Source organism: Microtus ochrogaster, chromosome 18, assembly GCF_000317375.1.
Source record: "Microtus ochrogaster isolate Prairie Vole_2 chromosome 18, MicOch1.0, whole genome shotgun sequence".
NCBI lineage: Eukaryota > Metazoa > Chordata > Mammalia > Rodentia > Cricetidae > Microtus > Microtus ochrogaster.
The window spans coordinates 33,560,317-33,568,163 of record NC_022020.1 but is presented as its reverse complement, the minus strand read 5'-3'; positions in this window follow the sequence as shown (position 1 = coordinate 33,568,163).

The window sequence follows — 7,847 nt, the reverse complement described above, 5'->3', positions numbered from 1 at the left end:
TGCTTCCTACAGCCAAGTTTGAACTAGAGTGAGTGAGGGGAGATGGGAGAGGTGTGAAACTTAAGGTGGTCTTGGCTGTCAGAAGGGGATAAAAACATTCCTTATTGAAAGGCATCTTCCTAAATATCCACTCCAGTGCCTCTTCATGTGAGTAGTAGTGCTGGCAGAGAACACCTTTGCTTATCAGTGTCTTCAGTTCTCAGCTTGGAGTTGAGTTGGCAGACCATGGAGTCTGTGAATTCAGGTGCTTAAGTCACAGTTGTCCAAAGTGATTAGACTCATCACACATTCCTCAATGTTTGAGAATTCCAAATGGGTTGCACCTTTGTTATGTTCGGTTTTGTAGGTAGTTTATTGTAATTTAATGGTCATTCGGATAACATCGTCCTTGAAATATCTAAGTCTTTCAGGTCCCAGTATTATTAGTTGGATTATCTGTTTTGCTTTGTTTCTCTCTTGTTGACCTAATAGGAATGCTCACATGTTAATGTTTTCTTCCTTTTGTGGGTAGCCTTTTAATTTTCTAATAGCTTGTTTTTCCACCCAAAGCCACAGAGAAACCCTGTCTCGAAAAAACCAAAAAAAAAAAATTTATTGACATAGATTATTTATGAAAATAATGAGTTTGTTATGACATTTTATGTATACATAAAACATATGTTGATGGTTTTCATTCCTCCCAGCCTCTCTTATCCCCCTTCTTCCTTTCCCCTTTTCATATTTCTAGTACTTCTGCTTTGTTTTCATGTCCACCATCCAACTCAGTATGAGGAAAAATATGATTCTTGCCTTTATTGGTCAGGCATATTCACTAAAACTAATGACTTCTAAGTCTATGCATTTTCCTTTAACCAAAATAATTTTGTCATTCTGTATCACGAAATAAAACCTTGTTTAGTAACTGTAACATATTTTATTTAACCATTTACCTACTGATTGGCATGTAGGTTAATTTTTTTTATAAGTTAGCTATGAGGAACCATTCCACAATACACCTTGGTATATGTGTATTTCCATTATATGAAATAGTTTTAGTTCTTTGGGATATATACCCAGGAGTATGTATAGCTCAATAATAGGGTAGCTTTGTTTTGAATTTTTTGAAGAACCTTCATACTTTATTTTTTGTGTGTATAATATATGTATTTAGTTGGCATTGATTTATCTTTTTATTTCATTCTGATTTGATAATATACAAGAAGTTATTTCTGAGTTACTCATGTTTGTTAATTCTTGCTTTGTAAACTAAAATGTCATCTATCAGACAAGTTTTATGGGTTTCTGAGAAGAATATTTTTCAGTTATTGGGTGCAATAGTCTGTGGATTTTTATTCATTTGATCTGTGATATTATTCAAAATGGAAATTTATTTGCTGTTTTTTGTTTGGATAATCTGTTATTTGTGAATGGGGTATTGAAATCTCCCATTATTATTATATCTCATCTCCTTGTCCCTAAAGTTAATGCAAATGGGTACACTAATATTTGATGCATATATAATTACAACCATTAGGTTTTCTTGATGGCTTTCCTTTATTGGTAAGCAGTGAGCTTCTCTAACTCATTTTCCTAATTTTGAAGTGAAGCCTGCTTTGAGACTTATGACTATAGCTGTTCTTGCTTGGAGGTTCCATTGTAATTTCTGTGTTTTTGCTAGCAGGGTGAGTTTCTTGAAGACAGCAAATATGTAGGACTTTCTTTATAAATTCAATAAGCCATTCTATATCTTTTAATTGAAGATTGAATACCATTCACACCACCAAATATTATTGAAAGGTGTGTTCTAATTCTTGTAATTTTGTTAATTCCTTTTCAGGTTTATACCAGTACTCTTTTGTACTTCCTTATTCAACTTAGAGATTTGTTGGTTTACAAAGTTGATAATCAGTTCTATCCTAATTATTGATGATCTATTTTTCTCTTTATTCTTTCATTATTTTCCACAGTTAGGACTGTGAACATCATCATTCTTTATCTGTATGTACACACACACACACACACACACACACACACACACACACACACACACCTGAAGTAACTACAGAGACAAGTATAGAGGCGTCATTGACAGGGTAGATAGCAGATAACCAGGGGAGTAGCAGAGAACAAATGAGAAAATGGAAAATGGGGGGACTCTAGATAGGAAATGGGGGGACTCTAGATAGGAAATGGGGGGACTCTAGATAGGAAATGGGGGGACTCTAGATAGGAAATGGGGGATAAATACAGAAGAGAAAGGAGGATAAAATAACAGTAAGGATGTCTGAAAAAGTCATAAAGAATTATACCATTAACTACTGCAAAAAATCCATAATACTCATATACGCAAGTTGTTTATATGAAAATCCCTTGTCTTGCCTGGCAACGCTCCCTCCAAGAGCCAAAGACCTCCTAACAAAACAGCCAGCACCAGTCATGGGAATCGTTCTTTTGAGTTGTTGGTCAGAGTTGTCCTAGTGACTCCCCAAACATTATGGGCTATTGTTGCTGACTTCAATTGTCCATTAGAAGTGAAGATAAGTCCCTATTGCTGAAGACACCATGTACTTCAAATATAAAAGCCAGAAGTCCCAGAGCTAGAGGTCCTGGAGCTAGAAATGACCTAAAGCCTCATGGTACCAGAAGGCACCTGCAAGCTTCCAAAGAAGAGAAGCAACTAACAATCATATTCCCTAGTCATGTCTCTTTTTAGGGGTAAGCATGATTAACCTTTGAAGCAGTTGGAAAAATATTTAAAGTATGGACCTTAGCAAGATTATTGTCTACTTGAATGAAAAGGAACATTTCCAATACCCCTCAAAATATGCTATAGGAAATACTGTTTCCACTTTTGAAAGGCTCTAATCCTTTGATGTACTACCCCCAGTGCCTCCCACACTACTGAGATGATTGCTTGAGACTGAGAAAGGGAAAATCAAAGGTTTGAGGTCTGGGTGACTGAAGTATGTTGGAAATGCCTTTCATATATATATATACACACATACATACATACATATACATATATTTCTGTTCAGCAGTTATGGCCCTGGACATCATTAACACTTTCTTGTCCCTAGCATTGTGCTGTGGCTTTTCATGTTGTCTGAAATTCTATTAATCTCAAAATATGTGCAGAAAAAGAACTTGAACTCTTTTTTGTAAGCATGTTGTTCTGGCTAATCACATCAGTATGTAATTTTCCTTAAAGTGGAAGGAGGTTAGATGATTAAAGAGCAGTTTTCAGAAAAAGACAGGCAAACATAGCCTCTGTAATGAAATAGGGAGAAGTAGCTTGTGTTTCAGAAGGAAGCCATTGATGGGTGGTGGAAGTAAAGAAGTTAGTAGTGTGTATATTCCAGATACAAAGAAAAGTACAAGTGGATCAAAGACTTCAACATAAAACCAACTACAGTGAACCTCATAGAAGAGAAAGTGGGAAGTACACTTGAATGCATTGGTGCAGGAGACTACTTCCTAAATATAACCCCAGTAGCAATACAATAAGAACAACAATTAATAATGGGACCTCCTGAAACTGAGAAGCTTCTTTAACATAATGGCCACAGTCAACAAGACAAAATGGCAGTCTACAGATTGGGGAAAGATCTTCATCAACCCCACAGTGACAGAGAACTGATCCCCAAAATATACAAAGAACTCAAGAAACTTGACATGAAAAGAACAAATAATTCAATACAAAATGGGGTATAGACCTAGGCAGAGAACTCTCAACAGAGAAATCTAAAATGGTTGAAAGACACTTAAAGAAATGTTCAATATCCTTAGTCATCAGAAAAATGCAAATCAAAACAACTCTGGCATCCCATCTTACACCTGTCAGAATGGCCAAGATCAAAACACTGATGAAAGCATATTCTGGAGAGAATGTGGGGTAAGGAGAACACTCCTCCACTGCTGGTGGGAGTGCAAATTTCTACAATGCTTTGGAAATCAGTATGGTGATTTCTCACAAAATTAGGAAACAATTTACCTCAAAACCCAGCAATACTGCTGTTGGGTATATACCCAAAGGATGTTCAATCATACCACAAGGACATGTGTTCGACTATGTTCATAGCAGCATTATTTGTAATAGCCAGAACCTGGAAACAACCTAGATGCCCCTCAACCAAAGAATTAATAAAGAAAATGTGGTACATTTACACAATGGTATAGTTCACAGCAGTAAAATTAATGAGATCTTGAAATTTGCAGGCAAATAGATGGATCTAGAAAACATCATATTGAGTGTGGTAACCCAGACCCAGACGTATAAATATGTACTCACTCATAAGTGGCTTTTAGACATACAGCAAAGAAAAACCAGTCTACAGTAACAACCTCAGAGAACCTAGACAACAATGAGGACCCTAAGAGAGACATACATGGAGCTACAAAGGAAGGAGAAAAAGAAAAGATCTCCTGAGTAAATTGGGAGTGTGGGAGTCATGGGAGAGGGTAAAAGCAGGAGGAGGAAAAAGGGAGGGGAGTGGAGAAAAAGATATAGCTCAATAAAAATATATAAAGATAAAAATGTCTCACACATATGAGTGGGAGGTCAGTTTTGGAAATGATCAAGAATTTTAGGCTAGACCCATAACTCAGTTATCACACATGTAGGTAGTATATATCAACCCCCTGTGCCCAAAACCTAGCATAATTTACCTAAAAGATATTGTGATTTACCTTTGAAGTGGATAATTCTCAGTATGCAAACATTCTACAATGCTATAAGATTCTACCCAATATAAATTAGTTAAATATATTTTGTTGTTTCTGTTTGAATATACTCTAGAAAAGAGATATTAATTATTCTCACAGAAAACATTTATATAAATTGAAAATTTTCTGTTGTATTTTTGTCTTACATGATATTCCTTAATACTCTTCATTTGGCTATCTTTGATTCCTAAAGATGTTTTGATAGTTAATCAACCTGATTCCTGATGGATCTTATGTAGAAGCATTAAAAAGTTCTGCTTGGACACTATGCTACATCCTTGGACTAGCAAGATGGCTTAGTTGGTAAAGGCCTTTGTTGCCAAGCCTGATGGAACTTATATTCAATTCCTAGAATCCACATGGTAGAAAAAGAGAACTAACTCCCACCAATTGTCCACTAGTCTCCACATAATGCTCTGCCAAACTAATAAAAATAACATAATAAATATTAAAAATAAAAGGGAAGCTATTGGAAATAACGATTCCTGTGTTTGATGAGGAAAAAGTACACTTTCTATATCAGTCTTCAGTAAAGAATTGTATATGAATCAGATTAGTAAATTGGAAGGCCATTCAAAATACTTTAAATTAAAAAAATATTTCATTAATTCTTTAAGAGTTTTATACAGTGTATTTTAATAATATTCAGCCATGTAACAAAGCCCACCAAGACCCTCCTCAGCTTCTCTACTCAACCAAATTTGTGTGCTCTAATTACAAAGAAGTCTCAAGAGCATCTGCACATACAAACTCACAGCAGTCCTACCAACAAGTACAAGACCCAAACAAACTCAAGACAAACAAAAATCTTAACAAGGAAGGAAGAGGGGGGGGGCATGGATTCTACCTCCAGCTGAGGAGTCAATGGTAATTTAGTTCCTGGGAGAGGGGAAATCAGTTTTCTTCACGGTAGGTCAACCATGCTTCAGGGCAAGGTCACACACTCAAGAATATTTGGGCAACACACTGGAATTTTTTAAACTTTATAATCTTCAAGTAACTTAGTGAATGAACTGGATTGGAAACATTTTTGAGATAGAAGAGAACTCCATCTCATGAAACTAGAATGAAACAAGAACAAATGAACAAAGAAAGGTATGGTTTCCAGTTACAGCTTCATGGTATACTCTCGAAATTCAGAGAGAAGACCCTGGATATGTTCTGCTTCCACACTAACGCAGACAAATTCGCAGATGCTTAGATGCACTCTTCTCTTTCTCCTGTATCTCCTGGGGAATGTGTTTTTCAGCCAAGAAATGGACAGAGTAACTTTGAGAGTTAACCATCTATTCATTTCAGAATGACTCTAGCTCTTCAGGGCATTTAAATTTGTTGTCTAGTTTTTTTTTTTTTTATTGAATCAAATCCCCTTAACTCCAAAACTTTGTCTTCCTTTTGAGGCAATAAAATTAAATTCTGGCATCTTGTTGTTCATAAGCTGTTGGAAACAAAACCCCAAATCATGAAGTTGCTGTACATTCCAAAAGCAATTTATTTCTGTGTATTTTTGGGGCAGGAATATTCTTGGAGCAAAGCGGAGTACATACTTTGGATTGGATATGAATTATTTGCTATAAATTATCACACACAATGGACAGAAGGAACCAGATGTTCAGTGCACTTGTTATTTTGGGCATCCTAAAAATGGTCTTTTGGAAAAAGCTATTGTGAGTGGCATAAAAACATGCATCTTAGCTATTGAACTCACTGTTTGATTTTGTTATAATTTTGGATTGTAAAGTATTCTATATAAGTCATGTCTATTTTTTTGTTTAATTACCACTTGTTTCAATAATTATTTAATGTTTCTGGATAATTCCTTCAAGGGCATTCAATATTAATTTAGGTCAAGTGGTAGCTAAAAGCTCTTTATAGTCTTATGACTGTATTGGACTTTCACATAAAAGAAAGCAAGATTCTTTACACATGTAAATGTAAATGTGAATGATAGTTGCTTTCTCTTTATACCATGTTGTTCTTTGCCCTTTGGGAATGGGAAGGGCAGTACATTCTACAAAGTATGTGTGTCTTGCTCAGTATATGTTTACTGCTTCAGAACAGTCAGTAAATCCAAGATTAAAACTTTTAAGACTCAAGGATGGAGATGTGAAGTCAGCATAGGGAGGTGTCTACCACAGAGAGAATTTCAACATGGAATCTGGGGTTCCTACCTCTGGTTGTATATTAATTTTATGATGCTGGTTCATTGCATGAGTGAACAATTAGAATCATAATAAACTTCACTGTGGAAAGCACATTGTACGACAGAACTGGAAAAGTAGAAATAGTTGGATCCCTGGGGCTCTCTGGACATCCATCCAGCCTACCCTACTTGATGTGAAATCCAGGCTAATGAGAAGACCATGTCTCACAAACAAGGTAGACAGCTGAGGAACAGTGCCTAGGCTGTCCTCTGGTCTCGAAATGTGCATGCACTACCCATGCATATGAGCACCCCCACACACACACACGTGCACACATGCACACACACACATACCTGAGGTAATATAGACATTATTTTCTGTGGGTACACTTACCTATTGATAGTGGGGAAAGTGTTAGGTTATGCAGCTCAGAGAAGCTCAAAATCAAGGAGAAAATGTGCTCTGAAATGCAGCTGGAGACACCCTTATTAAGCAACTCAGTCTATCTCTATCATACATAGAGTGGAGTGTACGGAAGTACAGCTTACAACAGAAGATTCCCTCATTCTCCGCATTCAGTGCTCCTAGCGAAAGGAAAGCTTCAAGAGTGTAACTAGCACACAGTATATGCCCAAGGGAAGCATGATATATTGATGCTAATCTGGCTCCTTAAAAATTGAAGACCCATTTTTGGATGCTCATGTATTTCTCGCCTCTCAGCTTTCATTATTCTACCTCATTTTAAAAACCAAGTGAGTACATGACTTACATTTCCAAAATGTTATTATATTGTAAAATTTTCTTCTACTCTGAGATTTACATAATACTGTTGGATTCATCCTCCATTGGTGGATCACATATAAGTAGGAATATAAGTAGGGTTTGGCAGACTCAAGCTTCCAATCTTAGCCTGGTTGCACTGCTGTTTATTCAGAGAATGCATTGTATGATATAGTTCCTTGGGGATCTCTATAAAATTCTGCAAGTTTTTTTTTAATTTTT